At 34.3% G+C, this 22,824-nt stretch overlaps 1 long non-coding RNA gene across 2 annotated transcripts; it reads right to left on the reverse strand.

Annotated features, from left to right (window-relative positions):
* Positions 1-417: 417 nt before the first annotated feature.
* Positions 418-17,369, reverse strand: LOC109309377. Of its 2 annotated transcripts, XR_002100891.1 has the most exons (4): positions 17,212-17,369; positions 14,168-14,284; positions 8,458-8,654; positions 418-721 (listed from the first exon to the last, which is right to left on the reverse strand). It is a non-coding gene; the product is annotated as an uncharacterized LOC109309377 (long non-coding RNA). The 2 variants fall into 2 exon arrangements; XR_002100890.1 differs by lacking the exon at positions 418-721 and having other exon boundaries at positions 7,565-8,654.
* Between the last annotated feature and the right edge of the window lie 5,455 nt (positions 17,370-22,824).

Consider the following 22,824-nt stretch of genomic DNA (forward strand, 5'->3'; position numbering starts at 1 on the left):
GAAGAGCAGCAGCTAGGCAGGCAGGTTAACCCTTCCCTGCCTGCTTTCCTGGGACAGTCAGCACAGGCAGCCAAAAGTAAGTGGGAGGGAAGGAGGGAGAGAAGGTACCCCAAGGGCCAGAAGGGGGATCCCTGGGGATGGGGAGGAACCACGGGAGCCCTGGAGGGCAGAGGAAAAGCCCAGAATGGAGAGGAGATTCTTACCTTTCAGTCCTCCAGGCCCCTGCTGGCCTAAAGTGTGACTTCCCCAAATTCGACCTAGCATTGACACTGATCAAAATTTGTGCAGCTCACAGTATAACGTGTAAGAAGGCCCTAAGAATAACCAATGCACTGAGAGCTAACCTACATTATCATTTAGCTACTGAATGGCTTTAATTCTTTTTTTCAAAGATGCAACTGGATTAAAAAGAGGAAACACTTTTCTTGTGTCACCTCATTAAGTATACCAGAAAACATAACATAAATGAATATACTGTGTATTTGGTTTTTAAGAGATGGCCTTCATCCATTGGAAATGTACAAAAATGCTTGAATTCATAGGCAATGACACACAAAATTGCCTTATTTCATTACACTGCTGCCAATGCTGCACCTCCTGATATTTAGAAAACTACTGTGAGCACGTTCTTTTACTCCTGCCAGTGCATATTGTAGTAAGATCAACAGTTGCATCTTGGTGGTGCTCACTGCCAAGACAATACTTCTCAATCCCAAATGCTCTGAAAATATAATCATAACAGTGATTAACTAATGTTCTACAAAGACAGGAAACAGAAGTAGGTGATTTGTATTAAACTGCAAAGGCAGTTAAGCTGCAAATAGCAATCTTTTTTCACTCATAATACTGTATGTTACCGAAATAATTTTCCTCTAAAAATATTGTAAGCTTTCTTGTAAAGTAAGAGAATACATATACTGGTAGTTTTCTCTGAGGGTTGTTTCTGATCTTTCCTCTACTTTCTTCTCCTCCATTCAAACATATTGCAAACCACTTATCATGCATCCTCTGACATGTTTTCTTTTTTTTTTAAAAAGTATCAATCATAGCATGGTCCACACAATTTAGAATAGTTAATTAAAACTGCAAAGATTCAAATGGAAAAATTTGAATGAGCATAAGGACAGACAAACCAAAGATTGTGTGTGAAGACAGCCTATTCAGTATGTGTTGTCATAAAAAAAATACAACAAAACTCTTTGGACACCATTCATTTCCCTCCTTATACCAATAACTCCAGTGACTCTCAAATCTGTATCAGTGATTCCGGTGCATTATTTTAGGGCTTGCTTATTTTAGTAGCAAAAAGACTGGCTACATATTTATATTCAATTATTTTTTCTCTCATGAGCAGCCTCTGCTTGGGAATGGTTTCACTTGCAGCCTCCACCAATTGATTTTTATTAATTTTCCAAATCAGCCAATATTGCAACAGTTAATCCACAACATTATTCCAAACTCTATTGTACTTTATCTTAGACAAATATTATACAAAAGCAAAACTCTCCATTAGAATTTGTACAAACCTATGGGTCCAGAGAAGGGAACTAAGAACATAATTCTTATTGTTTGTGCTGCACTGGCCTGACCTTACAAAGAGAAGTGTACACATAGATTGCAGCACTTTCATGAAACTACTGAGCTGTGGAGTGCTTAGTATAGGTACACGACTCCCTTAGGAAGATAAGGGTAATAGTACTAAATCATTTTGTATCTGAATATTATTATATTTTAGGCTCCCATGCTTTAAATTTAAATTCTGCCTTCAGATGCACATACAGCATCCTGCTGATGGCTCTGGACGTTATACATACATGTTCAAGGGCAGAGTGTGTCACTTGAGACATCACTGTTGCTTCTTGAAATTATCTAATTGCCTGTTCTGTCTGAATTCACATTCAGTAAGCATCATTAACTAAGTATGATGTGGTGCTTTCACCCTAAGAAACCACTCCCTCCAAGCCCACCTCTTTGCTGAAATGCTTTAAAGGGCAAGAACTCTTAAAAAAAAAAAAATTTTTAAAAAATACTACTAGCATTAAGCAACTACCCTCCATGTATTGTGGCAATTTCAGATACCATGGATCCAGCCACTGGCTGGATGCACCCAGCTTCTGCCTATATGTAAATGAAAAGCGGTATGAGTATTTATTTTTACTCTACATCAAGCTTAGTTTCTAACCACCAAAAATAGCTAACTTTTCTAGAAGTGTTCACTTTATCTAGAAAAACTATATTCTAATCAAGCCTTAGGCAAAGCAAATGAATTTATTATAAAAACAAACTACTTTAAAAATTCAAATCTTGGTTTATTAAGAAATATAATAAAGACTTTTATGTAGTTTAGTATGCAAGAGTTAGATTGCTTGACCTCCCTTTTAATGACTTAATTAGCTGTACTAAAGCCCAGCTGGGCCTCTGCTGACAACATAGCTAGATATTTCAATCAAGCAGTGTTATGGAGAATAAGTAATAAATGCTACCTTGTCGCCATACAGTCCCAAACCAGAGTGCATGCTGGTAATGCTAAATTTGATCAGTATGCCTCATATTTCAATTAGTCGTGGTCTGAATCACTAAAACTGTGTAATGTGTATGAATTCCTGATATCAGATACAGAGCTACAGGCTCCCACAGTTAGAACCCATTGAGTTTGCTTTTATTAGCAGCCAATTAATGGCCAAAATCTGCATTGCTTTTAAAATTTATAACCTCTATTCCAGCTGCATCCATGGCTCCCAGTATACTGTATACAATCAGATCCATATCACTGTCGCAAGTCAAACAGCTGCAAACTGTATTCTGTCTGCAGAACTGAAAAATCCTTCTATACAGAAGCTTTTTTTTTTTTAACCTCTTAGAAGTTCTTTTCAAAGTCCGGCAGCACTAGTCACTTTGCGACAATGAGCGATTTAATACAGAAAGAAAGAAATCTACACCAAGGTAACCTCTAGGGATGTGCTAGGTTTTCAAACGAATGAAACCCTATCACTTTGGCACAGCACAAGGGCAAGCAAAGCCACTTCTCCTGACCAAGGCTAAGAAAATATAAACATATAAAACCCGACCCTCATTGGAAATTAACCCATTGCAGTCTAGAGAGAGTCATTAAAAGATCCGCCAATGCAAATATTAATACTGTAAACTAAATTTCACAAATTAGAACCATTAAAAATTGTAATCTTGAGACCAGAGCTCCAAAAAAAAGCCTATCACAGGGAAAAGAAGAAACTCATTCCTGTTTTCCCCAAAAATGGTTCAATGAATGCCTCAAGATTTCGAGACATTATTTTTAGGAACAAGTCTCTGTTTCTGTTACATGATATTGCAGGAAACTTTGATGTGATCAGATTCAGACACAAGCATAGCAGCTTTATGCATTGCTAATGTCATATCATAGAGCTTTATGATAAAGGCAGATTTGACATCTGAAATTATGCTTTTTTTTTTTAAGAAGTAATTTACCATATGTAACAATGTCCAGATCTAGAACATGTTTTAGACATTCAATATTACTGTGTTACCTGAGACAAACATGAGTTGTTTCTGTCTTCCCTTGCTCCTCGCCCCCCACCACTGACCAAAATGTTACTTTTGTTATTTTAAATTCAGCGATGTGGGTAGCGTACAACAGATAAGAGTATTCACCTGGGTAAATATCTCGGTTCTGTATACAAGAGTGTGAAAAAAGCACTTCACCAACAGTAATACAAGGCAATAAAAATGTTGTACTTGGATAATACAAACTGCTGTCATGGCTATTTAAAAGACAATAAAATCCTATTTTACAAAATTCAACCACTAATAACCAGCATTCTTTCTAACTGCTTAAATACTACAGTAAGACTCATAATGCCACTGTGAAATCATAAGCTAGTACTTCAAAGGTGTTCTATCTGTTACAAATTTAATCTTCCCTGGTATGTCACAACTCATTTCATCCCAGCAGCTTTGAGATGCAGCATAGCAGCATTTTTGTTGTCCTAGACAACCTGAACCAAACTGTTAAATACCTGTCTGATGCCTAAGAATGATCACAATAATAATGCCTATGGGATTTCAATAACAACTACCCTGAAAATCAGCAATCTGGGTTAAAAAAAAGAGAAGGAAAGTGTGGATCCCCCCTCCCCCCCTATATTGCAAATATTTAACACGTCAAATAAGGAAAAAAAACACTTTATATAAAAGTTTATATACAAATGCATATATAACATACTAGATAGGAAGACATGTCCATATTGCGGTCTTAATTATTTTCTCACTTATATCAGGATAAATTAGGAGGAACCTGATGGAAATCAATGGAATTATTCTACAATTCCAACAAAATTCTACAAAATAAGGACGGTGCCTACGCTGAATCTCACATTTACATCTATTATACATAATATGTCTATTACATGTATTATACAAATATGTATATTGGCATATACATAGACACATACATTTTTACAGGATATGTGCTTACACCCCACGTGAAATCCTATTTCAAGATTTTTTCATCACTGTGTTTGAGACAGAATAACAAAATGCATGGATGGACATGGACATGTACATTTATTTCTGCTCAGCTTGATTCTCTCCATGGTATCAGTGATAAAACTTCCTGAAAATGGGAGTAAAAGATGTCACTGAGAGACAGAACAAAGCCCTTTTGCTTAAAATATGACTTAACAACACACTCTCTTCCAAAGTACGTGGATCTCCAGAAATGTGTGCGCACATGACGAAGGACCATTCTGAGATGCGTTTTAGTAAAAATGAACTAAAAATATTTTCTGCCATCTGAAAAAGGAAATATTTAAAAATAATTTTGGAAACAAGATTCTACCAAATTTAGCTACAATAACATGTGTGTATGTCTGTGAGACCACTTAATTGTGGGCCAATGAGTAACCCTTAGGCTTTTGAGTTTTTACACATATTTCAGGAAAAAAAAAATCAGAAAAAAAGAATACAGCACTCAAGAGCATCAAATGGATTTGTGATTCTCTCTGGAGAACTCTCGGTCCTTACAAACATATGAATGGAATATGCTGATTGTATACATATATAATCAACATAATCCATGTTTTGAAATACAATCTGCAAACAATACTACAAAGTGAAGACTGGCATGTATTTTATGCATTGTAGAAAACATTTTTCATTTAACAAAAAATTGAGCCGATTTAAGTAGACACGTAAAAAACATTTATTTAATATTTTGCAGTCACTTTGTTTTAAAATACAATGCACAGAATGAGCTAAAACACAACAGAATGAAAACTGCATTTACATACATACTGAAAAAGAAAAAAGAAATACATTGATGATTTACTTATATATTCTTATTTTACTGTGCTTAAGATAGTGGGCTTATTTACATACTCTCAAGGTAAAAAATTAAAATATTCTCATTGATTAATATAGATGTTTTGGTACTGAGACGTTGATACAAGGTTCTGTTATAAAGGTAATATTTAAATTAAAAGGCGTTTGGACCCTAAAAATTCAGTAGGTGGTTTATTCTTGATATAACAACAATCACTGTTAATCTATCGTCTAAATCCATGAAAGGAATAATTAGGGAGCATATTATAGATCAGACACTAGAACAAGGGATACAGCAGACATGAAATGCATTGAAATATGGGGTCATACACAGGAATAAGTATAGTTTAAACATTAAGTATGTTTGCTAAGCCCCACCTTCAGACATGTTCATATGCATACACAAGAATACATACATGAAAATCAAAGGATAGAATATCATATAAACACTAATATCTTTATAGTACAGATAGATTTTATGGACGTTTTTCATTAGGGGAGGGGCAGCATAAATATCTTCTATATATATTGTGTTAAAAATTATGCAGGTAACTAAAAAAGTGTGTTGGGGGGGAACTTATTAAGAAAAGGTACAAACAACAAATGCCATGATTTCAGTATAACCTGAAGGGGTACAAGGTAATATACACATTCATTAGGGATGTCCATGTGCAACTCACTCATGGCTTGACTTTGTTCTGCCATTCATGAATTATGCAGTTACTTCTAACTCTGGAAAATGAAAATGAATTATGATGCCCACTAGTCCATATTATTTCTCTAAATATATGAATATACGCATTTTAACATTCAGGTTTTAATTTTGTTTGTAGGCAGCTGTGAGTATACACACATCACTCATATTTACAGCTATCCTACTGTATGTATCAATACACGTACAACACAAACAGCACATATACATACTTGTAAACAATTTTCTCCACTCTTTTTCTTCCTCTCCTCCCCCATTCAGTACATTTATTTCTCTTTATATATTCAGATGAAGCTCAATAAAACTGAAACAGATCCAGTTTAAATAGTGTCCATACAGCCATCAATACCTGCTCCAATCCTGAGAACACTTTGGTTAGTTTTGTGGCTATTAAACCCTGGTTCAAACACTGAACAAAAATTGTACTGGGATTTTTGTTTCTAACTGTACGTTGGTATTTTGGCTTAAAATTGTACCCACTGTTTTTAACAGTATTTATTCTTTCCCAGCATGGTCTTAATATACCACTATAATGCTGATGTTTGGTATTTTAGTACGTATGCCATTAAACCTGCATGTACAAGATTGATTATATTACTGTTCTGCAAGTGAGTTTTTAATTACTGTTATATCTAACATATAGGTTTGGAATTTAAAACACACACAGAACATGGTCTGTCTTTGACTGTTAAAGCTACAAGATTTATAGATTTTAAGGTCAGGAGGGACTGCTGTGATCATCTGAGGACTCAGGAGCTGGAATCCGTAGTCCTTGCTCAGACACAGATCCCACTGAACCCAGGGCACAATTCTGTCTGGATTTCAGGATGAGGCCCCTCAATTCTGGGAAGAAACTTCAATACAGAAATTTCTCATAATCTGCATGTTACTCAGAATGCCTTGGTCATTAAAATGCAATTCTAGTATGCATTTCTGGATAATTATTTGTGATATGGCATACAATAGGGATTCCTAGTGTTTAAATTATCCCTAACATATACAGAATTGTGCTTTTTGAAGTTATCCTTTGTAATAAAACAGAATGCATTTTGTCAGATAACTGGGTTTTTAACTGTGCTGTAATAAAGGTGCTTAAAAATGTTGCCTCAGGCAACTAAAGCAGGATTTCACTTCTTGAGGAAAACCAAAGTAAAATAAAAATTTTCCCACACTGCAGAATCTAGTCATTAATTTTAGTGTAGGCAGTCAGACATGCATGCCAATGTTTTCACTGAGTAAATGTGCAGTTTAACTATTATATTTTCTGCAGCTAAAGATAATTCATACCAAAGATTTGGCTTTTAATTTCAGCTAGTTTATCAGAACTAAACACAGCACTATTACGTATCTATTTCTTTGATTGTGATAATGTTAATAAAGTCAGCAACTTTGCTGTTGTTCCTACTGTTTGTGTATGTTCATACACAAAGATGTAGATGCATTTTATGTATTTTTTCATGTTTCTCTTAATATAATAAAGCTAAACTGCTCCATACAATACTTTCAGTAAAATGTCCTTTGCGGTTACAATTTTTAAAAAATACACTTTTGTCTATCACATCTTTAGTTCTCCTTAATTGTAATGTATTTTGAATGTTAGATCTGAGAAAAACAGTTAACATTGTAAAAGCAAGAAAATGTGTATGATATACAAATATGTACATATGTACATAAACATGTGACAGTGAACAAGGTAGTTCTCTGATTTCAATCCTATTTAGCCACTTGCATCTAAAGATACGTATTTCTCTGCAGCTGCCTTATGCAGTGAATGGCATTTACAATAAGAAGCACTACAGCTGATAAAATGTAAATGAAGAGAACTACTAACTCTATAACAACTATCTAAAAAATTAGACATTGATATAAAAATAAGGGGAAGAGGCAAAGGTTCAGAAACAGTTTTGTGATAAACATGGATTAATTCCTTCCAGCTGAAGTTCAAATACATGCAACTTTCTCAGCTATAAAAGTAAAGCATAGCTAGAATGTGCTAATCACTGACATATGCCTATTATGTGCTAGTTTTCTTTAAAAAATTTTCCAAATCAATGAATACACTATATTTGAGAATAATTCAGGATAAAACAACATTTCATTACCATGCAGCACATTCACTTATATCATAAATGAGGTGTGACCAGCAGAAGGCAGTGTTACAATAAATATATATGCTACTGCTCATTTACAAGCCGGTTTGAAATAGAGAATAAAGTTTTGCTAACTTTTCACAATACAACCACTGTTTTCCCTAGGCACTTAATTCCAAAACTAGCCTGTCCGTGAAAATAATCTTACAGGAGTAGTTTAAGCACTTTGGAACCAATTTCTTTTGTATTACATTGTTTTTACTTTAAAAGTTATCCCATTCAAGTTTTATTGCATAGCATTTTAGCTTAAGTTCATCAGAGAATTGTATTCACACTTACCATTTTAACACAGCACTATGCTGAGCAGTGTCCTCATGAAACAGGACTCACACTGTTGAGGAGACAGGCATTGCCGCCACAGCAGTTTAGCTTACATAATTCACTTCAAGAACGCTTCTAACATCATTTCTTATTAACCTTTACTGGTTTGATCATCATTTGGTAGAACAGGATCTGGTATTCTCTTAGTGGAACTACTGTAGGTATAATAAGACATACTTTTAATTAAATCTCTCTCAAATGTACAAGTAATAAAATCGTTTAGCATGTGTTAGTATACAAAATCTGTTGAATGCCTCTCCAAGTTTACAAAATCCATGTTAAAGGAACCGGCATTGCAAAAAAAATGTTACAGCATATGTTTGGATTTCTGTATTTCAAAGTCCTGACTACTTTATCTGAATTACAGATTTAGAGCTTTGTTATGTGTGATAGTTATGATAATATGATCACTAAAGGCACAGAGACAGGGAGACTCAAATCCCTTTGAAAATCCCTTTCTCTATTTCCTACAGCTGCTGCTGGAGTTTAATATCTGATAGAATGATGAAAAAGAACAGGCCGAACTCCAGTTTTAATAAAAATTTTAACAGGTCTACATATAGTTATGAAAAATGTTATTTGCAATGCCAATCTTTAATAAAATTTTCTTAAACCAAAGAAAATTCCCTATGGGGAACCTGATATGAATGTGTTTTTCATATGTACTATTTAAGGCTGTTTAAAGGTTATGAAAGTGACTGGTAAAATAAGTTCTATCACAGCACAACAAAATCCTATATGCAGTCTCACTTTTGCATTTAATCAAATAAGTAAGCAAGACCTTCAATTTTTCATGTTTGTTCTAAAACAAATATTTTCAGTTTGCATGAAAACTTTTCCTTAAGTTAGCAGCTATAATTCTTATATTAGCTTCAAATGGGGTTACCTCATCACAAATTTATTCCACAGCCATAAAAGTATTTCTATTGAAACTTTTTCAGAAATATTACAATTTATGCATGACATAAAGAAATATTTTGCATTTTTAATGATATAATCCATGGGACGCATGCTTTAATCATCAAATATTTAATTTATGACCAATAGTTATATTTACATAGAGCCAAATAATGCCAAATTGAATCCAGGACATCATGTTTAAACTTTCAAAACTTATATGCAGTGCCTTAAATAAATTCAAAGTATAAGTTATTATATTCAGTAACACTTTATATAAGCAGTATTGTTCTTTGTCACAGTAGTGACACCTGTAAGTTAAAGAATATCTTATGCCCTAACGTATGCTCTATTTAAAAGGCCAGTCCTTAAGAATAAAGGACAAAAACTGCACTGAAAATCAATTTAACCTTAAATTTCTACCACAGAAGAAAAATGATACATATGCTGCTCCAAATATTTTTAACACAAAGAACAGGTTCTGTTATAAACTTTTTAAAGCATGTGTCCTGTCATTACTACTAATGATCTTGCTATGACCAGTGTGGAACTTTTTTCGGTATATACTCTACAGGCTTTCCACTCTCAACCCTTTCATCGTTTTTCATAAATCTGTGATTAGCAAAGCTCATCTGAGAGCTAGAGCTCTGAACATATTGTGTACCTAATACTGTCTCCTTATGAAATGCAACTGATTTCTGTTATAAATGCATGGCAGTCATGTCTTTGAAGATGGTGTGCCCACCCTACAAAGTAAATGATCTTTACTTCATTCCTAATTCTACATCAATGGTAAGGAAATGGACATTCTTTTTACTAATAACTTATTCTTGAAGAGAGTTTAAGCAAAAAAAAAAGGGGGGGGGGAATTATAATTATTCTAAAAGTTGGTCTACGACCATCTGCATGTTCTGCTTAAGCATGTGACGTGGAATAAATACAACCCAAATTTGAATTCTCAGGCATATTTTAAGATTTATCTAACTAATGAACACTTAAAATGTCCAAGTTACAAAGTACATAAATTTTACTATTGAAACTAGGACCAGCACATTCCAAACACACATCTAAATTAACACAATCAAATCATGTTATTTAACATAATCTCCCACTATACCTTTACATATTATTCTCCTCTTTATTTTAAGATTTTTGTGAGGTTCATATTTCCTGTGACCTTAAGTAGGGGATTTGGAAAATTTTGGAGGAATCAAGGTAACAAGTATGTATGAAAGAATAATTTATTGCTGTGACCATTTTGTCCTCTGATTTCTGTTTTGGGATTATAGTGGATTATCTCTGTCCAAAACCTATTTTTCATATCCCCATGGAAATAACTTGACAAATTCACAAACAGGAAAGTAAAATAAAAAGATCTAATCAATTCTGAATTTCAGAAATTTAAGCTCTAACCTCTTTGACTGCAGTTCTTGTAATACAGCATTTTCTCAAATATATGGCCTGCAGATGGCAAAGCATTTTAAAGTGCTACAGCAAAACTCTTTCAGCATGCATTTACTTTCAGATTTTAAAATGTTTCTAATTATTGTGTTAAAATAGTTCCATTTGTCTATATACTCATACAAATGTCCACATAATTACATATTTAAGAAATGTCTTAGAGCAAAATAATTAAGCAAAATAAGTAAAATGGAAATGTAAAAAAAAATTGAGATTAAAATTATTGTAACTTCTTATAATTTGTTCATTAAAGTGAAAGTGTTGCTCCATCAATGACATTTTTTTATTTCTGGAAAAAGTGGACATTTATTATGAATCAGCATTTAATTTAGACTATCAAGAAGAGAAAATAGCATGGAAATTCAATTAACCTATATACACTATTTTTCCTTAAGAATTAACATGTTGATATAGCTGACTCAGTTGTATACTGCTGAAAGGTTAGATTAATTTTAGCCAAACTATCAAAAATATTGAATTCTGAATAATTCTACAAATATATTTATAGCATTGTTCTATTAAAAACTTTTTATTAACACTCTTTAGTCGTGCTGTAAAAAGATAGCAGATTTATGCTGTCATTTGTCAAGAATAAATGACTAGCAGTAAGCAAATTCTTGTACTATAAGTTGATCCTTTATGACATTAAAATTCATTAGAAAAGAAAGGAGGACATCTGTATTCAAGCTCCCTACTGGGAGTCCACAGCCAAAAAATATTTTTAAAAGCATTTAATGAATATTAGACAAACATTACTTTACTTTATTACAATGATAAAGAACATAAATTAGATACTGTAAAACTGGAAGTAGTCATTCCATACAAAATATTATCACTCTATTTTTAGTCAAAATTATTTAATCGTTTTGATGAGAAAATGTACAATTCTACTTGTTTTAGTGCATGTGAGACAATGAATATGCACCCTTGAAGCCAAACATTCATCTGTCTTTAAATACATTAAAATACTGCATTTTAAATGGGTACATTACCACTTTACTTTTTATGACTTTTTTGCATATTCCTAATTCTTAGCAAGCCATGCAGCTGAGCATGTGTGTATCACTGTTTCAGGAGACAAATAACTTAGAATCTCAGGGAAAGCCTTAGTAACAATCTGGTAATTCATGATTGCTCCTTTTATTTCCAGGAAACTCAATTTAGGAATGCAAAAATTATTTACAATTTCTCATTCTTAAACTGCATTTATGATAAAGTTTCCATAGCAACTATAAAGAGTACTGTTAAACTCCAAGATCTATCCAAAATAGCCCCCAAACCATCTGTGAAATTTAAGTGAATAATTTGTTACAGAAGTTTCTCAAAACTAACAACAGAATGAAAATAGTCACATTTCAGTTGCTCAGTTCTTTAAGCTAGGTTAGCTCTTCCAAGGACGCTATGTACCATTTTGGGTAAAAAGTACACAGTCAATTTTGTGCACTACTGCAATCTAAATAATACATATATAATTCCAGTTAATATGAACTTCTTTATATAGGCAATGAGAAAAAAAAAGATATTATTATGAAGATCCTATTTTTATTTCATATTAATTACTGCCATTATTTTTGCTTGGCTATGATTTATAGTTTATCATAAAGTATGATTATCAATGCCCATGCTCCAGCAACCTGTTCTGTTTTAGAAATGATTTTTCCCATCCTTTAGAAAACAAAGTTATTTCTTTTTATTATCTTCAATATTCTGTATTTAATGCTATACAAGAATTTATATAAAAATGAGAGACCCCATCTTTAAGGGCGCAACCGCTTAAAATAAAGTCTACCCCATACAGGATTGGGACCTTGATAAAGAAATAAAGATGATGAAACCTTAACCCTTTACTTGATCTTTACCCGGGTAAAACTGTATAGTTTTGATCAGAAGATTTGCACAAACATGGACAGAGAAAAGATTTCAGGACAAACAATACTGAAACTGTATTTTTCTGAACCCCTGACAGGAGTAAATGTTTATGAATTCTGAAGTGTACATTTCTGGAACCTAAAAATCTATTTTTAATATCTACCTCTGTAACATGGGCCTTATCCAAGTCCCACTGAAATCAGTGACTTCATAAGCGTTAGAACTATGTTATCTACTTATTCAGGGGCCTCATCAACTTGGATGAAACTTGCATGAAAGCTCATGCTTAATAAGTACTGCATTACTGCTTTAAGACATGGAACAAAAATGAGTTCCTCCAAAGATTTTTTAAAAAGCAAACCTTTGGCAGAAGATGTTTCCAAATAGTCCCATTCATTTAATTCATTCAAGTAAAAATACCCACATGAGTAAAATTCCTCAAGCATTTACATGTCTGCAAATTTATTTCCAAGTTTTACGCTGCGTAATTACAAGTCTTACCTTTTATAACTATGTATGCGTGAATTTGTACACACCTGGGTAAAATACAAAACACACACATACACACACATACATAGAGCTACACAGACTATGGCACTATATGTAAGTTTGAAAAATGGGTGTTATAATTTTAAATGGAAATGAATATTTGGATCTTTATTGCAAGCACTTACTAGTGTCCATAACTATACTCATGTGAGACTCTGGAACAATTCACGGAAGTAAAATTACAAAAATGGGTAATTGTTTGAAGGTTCAAGGACCTAAAATTGTTAATGCCACACAAGTCCTGTACAAGTGTTATATTAAATCTCCATCCTGCCAAAACTTCCAATAGCTGTGCTTAGTTTTGGAAGCAGCCCTTTTGAAATCAAGTTCCAAGCTCAGTACTAAAAGACTGTGCCCTAAAATGCTTCTTTCTTTCCCATTTATGTTGTTTAGATGCAGGAACCAAGGGAAAGTAAGAATACAAAGAACCCAGTCCTCTGTGTTTACTTTTATGATTGAAAATCAGTTTGAAGCCATCTACTGCCCTAAACAGATACTCCAGCTGGGCCTATGTTCTCTCCACATATGATGAAGACCGTTACAAAATAAAAAAAATGAAAAGAAAAAAGAAGAGAATTCATAATAGAAATAATCCTTTCAGTCAGCTTGTTACTGCCCAGGGCAAAAAGTTACAATCCAATTTCTGAGGCACTATTGATTAAAAAGAATATTTTAAATAAAAAGTAGTAAAGCAAACAAAAAACAATAGATACAGAAAATCTACTTATTTTAAGAACTCCTTTACCATAATGTCTAATAATGAAAGCAAAGTATGAAACGAGGTCCAAAAGCAGGCAATTTTGCATCAGTGTCCTACCCTGTATCAACACTTGCTTTATGGAAATTCATCCCTGCTACCTTGGAGTTTAGTTTTTAGTGGACATCTTGTTACCTTTACTCATTAGCCATGCTTATTTGAGGATGCTCCATTGTAATGTTGATGTTGCGCATCACAGTAACAGGTTACACACCACAACATACATGTTGGAATCTTCTTGTATTTCATACCCTTAAAAAGGCAAAAGAAGTGTTTGTTTGTACTGCTGGGTTCTCATTGTAGGTTTTATCTTGGCTCCAAGATCAAATACCAGTCTGCTTAGTTAGTAAATGCAAACCAGAATTAAAATGATTTTCCAAGACAACTTATGTCTTCATATATTTCATCTAAAAGTTTCATCAAGAGGCACATTAGTAATCTCCAAAACAAAAGTAAAACAGAAAGTCCTGAACCTTTTTTCTTTGTTTAAGAAATTTTCCTAGCACCTATATAGAACATTGATCAGCTCAAGATAATCCAGTGTTTTCGTTTCTAAATTTAGAACACACTACCCCGCCAAACAGGGACAGGATTATCCCCTCCATATGAGAAAACAGATACTATATATTAGGTCAAAAATCTTAAATTCAAATGTGTGTGTGCAATCTTTAAAGTAATTATTTTAAGTTAAAGAATATTAAAGAATTCTTAGGAACAGTAAATAGTGGGGTTGATGCCGTAATGTGAAATCACTCAAATAAAAAATGTGGATTCTGAACCAATCACTACATCTGAACAACACAGCATAATGTTTGCGAGGCTTCAAACACAGCAAATTATAGTTGGTTTTAAAGCTATCCTCTTGCTGCATTAAGGCCTGATCCAAAGCTAAATTAAGTCAACTGAAATGCTCTCCATTGACTTTAATGGGCACTTAGAGCAGTATGTACTTTCTCTCTTAAATCTTGACAGTAAATCATAAGCAACTACCCTGTACATTTCAAATTGAAAAGGACTTGAGTATTCATATCATATATACAGACCATAACCTATTTTTCAATAGCTATGTAAACATGACTTTTACATGCCAATTTCATTATACTTATCTATCCTACAGCCCTGTTTTCTTAAATACACCTAAAGCATCACCTTCCTAATGATTTCATTCATAATATTAATATGTATAAATATGTATATGTATATATGCATGTATATATATTCATTCTTTCTTTTAGCATATCCTAGAAAAAAATATCAGAGATTAAGAATAGTATAAAGTAGCAAACAGTTATTTTGATGATGACTTTAGGACAGTGATTCTCCACCAGGGTGCCATGGCTTGAGATCCTCTCAGGGGTGGCCCAGGATGCCATGCAATGTTAACATTGCTAGGTATGCAAACATGATTCACAAGATAAACACAATAATTTCAAGAACCCATGGTGTTAAGAAAAAAATTCTGACCCATTATAGTCTTTCTAAGTTCTCTGCAATAGAACAATTACTGTATTATTTTTCACAGTAAGAAATAAGTGAAAACTAAAAGCAAGGGGTCCTTGAGACTAACAAGAAATACCTTGAGTCCAAGAAGTTTGAGAACCACTGCGTTACAATCTTGTGTGCTCAGAAATTAAAACTGTTCCAAATCTGTCTAATTCTCTTTTTGCAAGAATCAACAAAGTTTGTAGTTCATCAAAAGTGTATCATTTGAAAAGTAAACATAAATAAAACAGTCCTTATTCTGTATACTTTGTATGTGAATGCACACCATATTCCCTGAGGGCTCGTTTTATCTGTACACTACTGTTTGGATTGTTAAACTATAGAGCCCTGGCTCTAAAGGGTTTAGAGATTCTTTACATTTTACTAAATTAGCCTTGCAAATACAATGTGCTGGAGATGAAATATCTTTGTGGTATCCATAAAAGAACCATAAAAATATTCCTTGGATCTCCAGCTCAGGGCAAATAAAGGAAAGGAAGATCAAGAAAGGGGTTAGCTCTCCACACCCTTCTATGATCATATTGCCACAATACACAGGGGTTATTTGGGAAGGAGATCCACGGCTGTACACTTTATTTACTGTTCTTCATGTGTGGCAACAGTTTATATTCTGGAATACAAACAACAAACAGAAATGACAATAATGGATACTGGCTCTCAAAGAGCACTCACTGTATCTTATAAGCTGCATAATGCAAAATAAATGACCAGATTTAATAATCATAAACTATTTAAGAGGTTTTTGAAAGACCTGTTTAAAAAAAATACTATTCTACTCCTTAGAACTTCAAATTAAGGCACTTGTCCTGTCATTTCAGATTCCACAATTACAGACTTAATATTGATAAATTTATGAGCAGGGCTTTGGTTTTACAGATAAGTGTATAATAGCTCAATATCAGTGGCTTTCTGCCCTCTTTAAAGTGTACTACTGGACTTGTCCTTGTGCTCATCAACCCATACATTTCAAGTAAGTGGCTCAAAACATGTCAGAAGGGCTAATCCCCAACAACAAAATTAGGGTAAAGAAGCTTTGTTAGAGAACATACTGCTGTTACCCTAAAAAGCTGTGAACTTGATCCTACAGTTCTCTCAATGGACACAGTATTTCTTCACCTTTCTAATTGTTATTTTAAGTACTACTAAAATACACTGATAACCTAACTTATGGAAGACCCCAACAATGGCCTGTGCTGTATGGAGGACAAGACTCCAATGCAGCTCCCTTGGTCTCTAGATTCAGGTGATGCTTACTCCCCTGTCTATCAGGTACAAAGTGAGACCAGCAGTGGTTAAGCCATTGTGTGTATGCCTTAACTTCTGTTCAGCTTCATGGTAAGGATAAAAAAGAAATGAGTGCTTCTCTATAGCAATCTCTTTTCCATGAAGTGTCCCTTGCATATGCTAGCTATGCATCTTTCCTTATTCTGGGAAACCCACCCACTTTTGTCTTTAGCTGGCTTAAACAATCTCATTTAGGTGTCTAAATCTATTTAGACACCTAATAGTTGGAATGGAAACTAATCTGCATCTGTAAAGGCAATGGCCCTGTCCACAGGCCAGCAGGCTCCTTAGGAGAGCTGCTGACAGAAGCACTCTGGCATGAACCAGGTGCAAGGTCTTTCCATTGTCTCTCTGCAGCTTGCTCCCTCTCCCGCATTTCAAATTAGCCATACCAGTTCAGGTGGATTTGTGGCCATGAGAAACACTGCAGGAGGTCAGCATTTGGTCCTCAAAGCATCCCCTTGCACAATCTCTTTTTTTCTTGGAATCTTTCAGCACATACGCTGCTGCACTGTACGGCTGTCACAGCTGCAGGTGACTCTGACTTTTTTTTGTAGTGTGGTGGAAAAAAAAAAATGAAAGGCCTATGGATATCATCTCGCGTGGACCTCACCAACATGGAATGCACACAAAAGGCAGAATCTGGCCATCAAAATTCAATGCTCGATTCACTATTACAGTATAGAAAACCTTTTGAGAACTAAATTCTGTTATTGCACAGGCTCCTCTTGCCCCCAGTACATATAAAAATAAAGGCAGCATTTGGCATTAAATTGTTTAAGTTCCAATGTAGCTCAAGTATGATACACTAACGCTGTTAATTAAACTATGAGGAGGCATTACAGAACAAGGACCTACATCACTAGCAAACTGCAGTATTCCCTGTTAAAGTGGAATTTTTTCACCAGCAAAAAAAAAAAAAAGTTAAAACATGTATCCAAAAGGCACATGGTTAAATTCTGACAATTTTAATATCTCCCCAGAATGTCTTGAACTTATGACAGAACATAAGAGCTTCTGGACTGTAGTCATTGTATGCAGTTGTACAAGAACAAGTCTTGCAAAAATACCCAGGGGGCAGGGGCGGGGGCAGGGGGATGGCAATTCTCTTTTGGTAAGAAATACATATATTCCAAGGGAAATTTTGGAGTGGATCTTGTTGTTTTGAAACAAAGAAAAAAAGATTAACAAAAACAATGGTTATCTACATTTTTCTTTGTTATTACAAGTATTTTGGCTTTCTGCAAAATTTCACTTTTCTGATGCCTCTTTTTCTCTTTTTTCTAAATTTAGCTGGATTTTTCTTCACAAGTTGAAATATTTTTGTTAGTTTAGTCATAGCTCATGGAAATAAGTTTGTGTCTGAAGGACAGTTCATTCCATTCCATTTTATAAAGGGAGTAACCCACACTTTATAAACTATGATTCACTGTGCCACTGCAGCTGTGACTTCAAGATGAGATTTTCCACCGTATAGACAAAAATTGTTGTTTCCCAGGCCCATATGCTTGTATTTAAGCATTTGTAGTGTGACCTAAGCATTTCCAGTGCATACTTTCTATTGTTAAAGGCTTGAAAAGAGAATTTTCTCTCCCTGCCTTAACACACACACCTCTCTATACCTCCCTTCTGGTGGCACTGGTATAAGAAATGCTATTTTATTGAAACTATTCAGTATGTTGTCACCCTTCTCTCCTCTCTGAGATTTGAAATCCACAGCAGTCCTGCAGAACATTTCAGGGCCTGCAGAACCCATTGTTATACTGTTGTCTCTTGAATCAGAGCTATATAGAAGTAGATTAGAAATATTTTTTTTAAATACAGCCGATTACAAATCACCACCTTTTAAAGCAAAACAGCAATTATGCATGGGATTAAAGTGTCTTCAGGCTGACGCACACAATTTTGTTTGGAGTCTGGGATCCTTTGCAAGAGATAGGAGCACTCAACAATGTTGTAGCAGAACTTAGGTCAACTTTTTACCAAGTATTTTCAAACAGAAGTTGCTTATTGAATTATGGACCCAGACTTGAAGATATTTATACAGAAGTTACCGTAAGTCACTGAAATGCCTCACATGAGTAAGTTCTTCCCATACATGACTATATGATGTGATCCTCCCATAAGCTAGGTTTTTAATACCAACTGCTACATCTCTTCAGCATTATAAGGATACTATCAGTAATGTTACCCTAAGTAATTTTCCCCGGAAGACAAAGTTTGATGTATTTTTTGAAGAAATTCTCTAAAAAAAGTCTTCCATTGGCCTTTTCAATAGCTTTCATATTATCAGCTCTGCTTTTATTCAGTCTGCATTCCATCGCTGAAAGGGTGATTAACATTTTGCTCATAAAATGGATTAATAAATCCCAGCAGAGAAGGCCAAAAATATCAAAATACAGCACTAAGCAATCCAATGGACATGTCATGTATCAGACCTAATTAACAAGCTCTAATAATCGAATAGAAAGCCAATGTTAAAACTTTCACCCTTCTTTCATCCTACCATTTTTATGAAAAGCTACTCAGTCCCATATAAACCAGAATCCAAATCAGTACAGTATACCAAATACATGAATGAACCAGAAAATAATATTGCCAATACAAAATCATCAACTAAAATGTTACTGCATACATAAAAATGTAGGATTTTTAAAGCAATCTTTATAGCTATATTAAGAGCCATGACCTTAAATTCCACATTTAACGTACACTTTATTTTAACATGTTGAATGATAAATAGGAAAAAAAAGTTTGAACTACAGATATGAATACTTCATAGTACAGGAGTGTTGGACTTGCTATTGTCATTACATGAAACTCAAATGCTGAGCAGAGATAGATTCAAGTGCAACAGTAAGATTATCATCTAAATGAAACAGCCGTATTTCTAGGACTGGCTGAAATGTGCCTCTGTGCAGACCTATGCACCATTTCAACGACAATTGAGTCCTTTTGGGAACTAAGATGCATGCACGTGCCTTTTCTTGGGCCTCTGCATAGAGGCAAATATCACCCCGAGGTGCAGTGAGGTTAGTATTAGATCATCTACATTGTGCAAGCCCTGCACTGTGGCTCACTAGACTGAAGTAGCCACATTGCGACACCCACACTTACATGCACAACATGCTGTGGCTCTCTGTATAGCCTTGCTAGTAAAGACTGAAGCAGTAGAGGCAAGACAGTGAGATATGTCTATATGGATCCCAAAGCCCTAACACACTGCACTAGTAGTATTGTGGAAGAAGGCAAAGCTATCTCATGTGATGTCTGAACCTAAACTATGAGGGAACAGTTAACCTTCAAAACAGCTTTTCAGTTGGACTTCTGCTCCATAGACCCCAGGTGCTTTAGCTTCCACGGGGCTGAGCCAAAGCCCAGTTAAGTCAATAAGGGCCCTTTCATTTGATTTCAGTGAGCTCTGGAACAGGTCCTGGGTAAGCATTCGGTTAGCTGCTGAAATGTGAACTGAGGAACCTAAATCTGTCACCCAAATCTGAAAATTCTGGAAATGAAATGATTCCAATGGATGGCTTTACAAGGCAGAAACAACAACAAAATCCTAATACAAGGCTCCAACAGGCTTTAAAAAATGTTTTAATGGCACACAGATTTCAAGACACAGAGCCAAATTCTGCTCTTTGTTATACATAAATAACTCCACTTTCTCACTGTGCATTTGGCGACATTACTTGGATTATCATTTCTCATGAACATGAAAAGAAAAATGCTATCGTGGCACTGAAAACATGCTAACATGATTAAGCACAGTCTGAAAAGAAAGTGATGGGCTACTTTTTTTCCTTCAATACTATAGAATATCTTTATCATTTCAAATCAAACTTAATATTAGAGATTAATACTCCTACACTTGAAAACATACACTGTTGTAATAAAAATGAAGACAAAAATCGGTATCTCCAAACTAATTCAAAATGCTTTTTACTATATTTAGTGGCATGCATTGCCTTTAATTGCTCTGCGAACATTCCTGTCTCGTAGTTTCTAACCAAGAGGCACAATTTCACTTGACCTTCAAAAGATAATATCAGAATTAATTTCTAATAATGTTGGGTATTTTTCATGCTCTGAACTATAGGAAGGTAAAAGCTTTCTCCTTCCTCTCACTCAAGTTTGCTTCATTTTTATTTTTTCTTCATGAAAATAAAATGGATAAGCCTGACTGTTCTTTTTTCTTCCTTAATCTCTCTCTCTCTCTCTCATCTCCCGTTTTCTTTGTTCTCTGTCCGTCTGTCTTACAGACTCCATTGCAGTAATGGAAAAGAAATAGTCCCTACTCCAATATTTCCAATCCCAAAACCACAATGCCAACTGTAATCTAGCATTTTATTTATGTTTCTAGGACTTCCTCCTGCCGAAATGAAGGTATGAAGAGCATAATCTAAGCTTTGGAGTAGCGAGTGTAGAATATTAGTCTGTATTGCCAGACATGGTTTTCAGGTTATGAAACAATAGGCTACCAATCCTAAATCTATCCACTTCAAATTGTTGCTTTTTTGCCTGTTCCTTTTCTCTAGGTTCTGAGCTATACTTTAAAAGCAACCCGACTGTTATCTGTGATAACAAAGGTCTGACCTTATGAAAAATTCTTTCAAGCTTGTCTTGTTTTTTCAGTGGGATCTTTAATTTATGCAATCTGGAAAACCAAAGCAGCTTTTAAATAAAGGAACACATCTTATTCTTACTTACAAAAGTATTCCCATTAATTCTGCCTGAACAAAACGAGACAGTCTGTGTCAAAACAGTATATCAATGTGTTTTTTATTACGCTTTAAGGTATAATAATCATTCTTCTCTTGAAAGCTCTGCCTATGCAACCCCTGTAAAAAACTGATAAAGTGATATTAGCACTGATTAGTATTGTAATAAAATTTGAAAAAAAAATATTTTGGTTAATAATTTTTAAAACAAAACCTTCACTAAGTTTAAAGAAAGTTAGACTCATCAGACCAATAACAAACAGTCCACACACACACACAAAGAGCCTGTATAAACAAAAAAGAAAATGTGTCAGTGGTATGTCATCTACCGTAACATTTCGCTCTCCCACTCTCTTTCCTTCTCTCTCTCCCCCTCCTCTATGATATACCCACTCATAAGCTTTTTTAAAAAACAACATCATCCAAATTAAAAGATTAGCAAATACTTCTCTTTTAAATATCAGACTACACAGTATTACAATGTATCACAAGGGCAATAGGGAACATGCTACGGAAACAAAGTTTGAACTCAAAATTATTGGACAGAATACTCTCACAGCTAGAGTATGTGCTTAATGAACTAAAAGAATAGAAGATAATACAATGGATTCACAATCAGACATTGCAGGTATTTCTTTTTCTAAATATTTTTCTAAACAATAGGCGAGTAAGAAGTATTTAAAGAATCAAACAAACAAGGAAATTCTATATGATTTAAATAGCAAAGATATCTTGTCTTAGGCATTTATTATCTGCTTAGAAATTACATTTATACATAAACTTTGATGTATGTGTTCTCTATTTCAGATGACAGACATTAACTGTCCATTTTAAGAATGACATGAGGGTTTTTAAAGATGTGAACTAAATTGCTCCACACAATGCAGAAACTTAAGTACGTACCGGAGCTTCCAAAATACAAATTTCTTTGAAGCTCCAACTACAAAACTCAGTTTTTAAAGAAGTTACTGTAATGGGATATTTTGTTTTTAAAAAGTGCTTTATCACATGCATCCAGTTAGGACTCCTTCCATCAAATTTCCTCAGTTGCCCATAGAAAATACAGTCCTTCACAACTTCACATTCCTTATGCAAGCACAGCTCATATATTTGAACCAAAGGATCTGTCTATCCAAATTCTCCTGTAGCACCGATATTTACTAGAATAAGTGCAGACATACTTTTTAAATTTCCAAAAGTACATTTTGTAAGGGTTCTATGGATAGAATACATGTTTTACAATCATATTTACTAACATTATAAACTAAGTTTGCCAGTTTCAAA

Source organism: Crocodylus porosus, unplaced genomic scaffold (assembly GCF_001723895.1).
Source record: "Crocodylus porosus isolate Cpor-Errol unplaced genomic scaffold, CroPor_comp1, whole genome shotgun sequence".
NCBI lineage: Eukaryota > Metazoa > Chordata > Crocodylia > Crocodylidae > Crocodylus > Crocodylus porosus.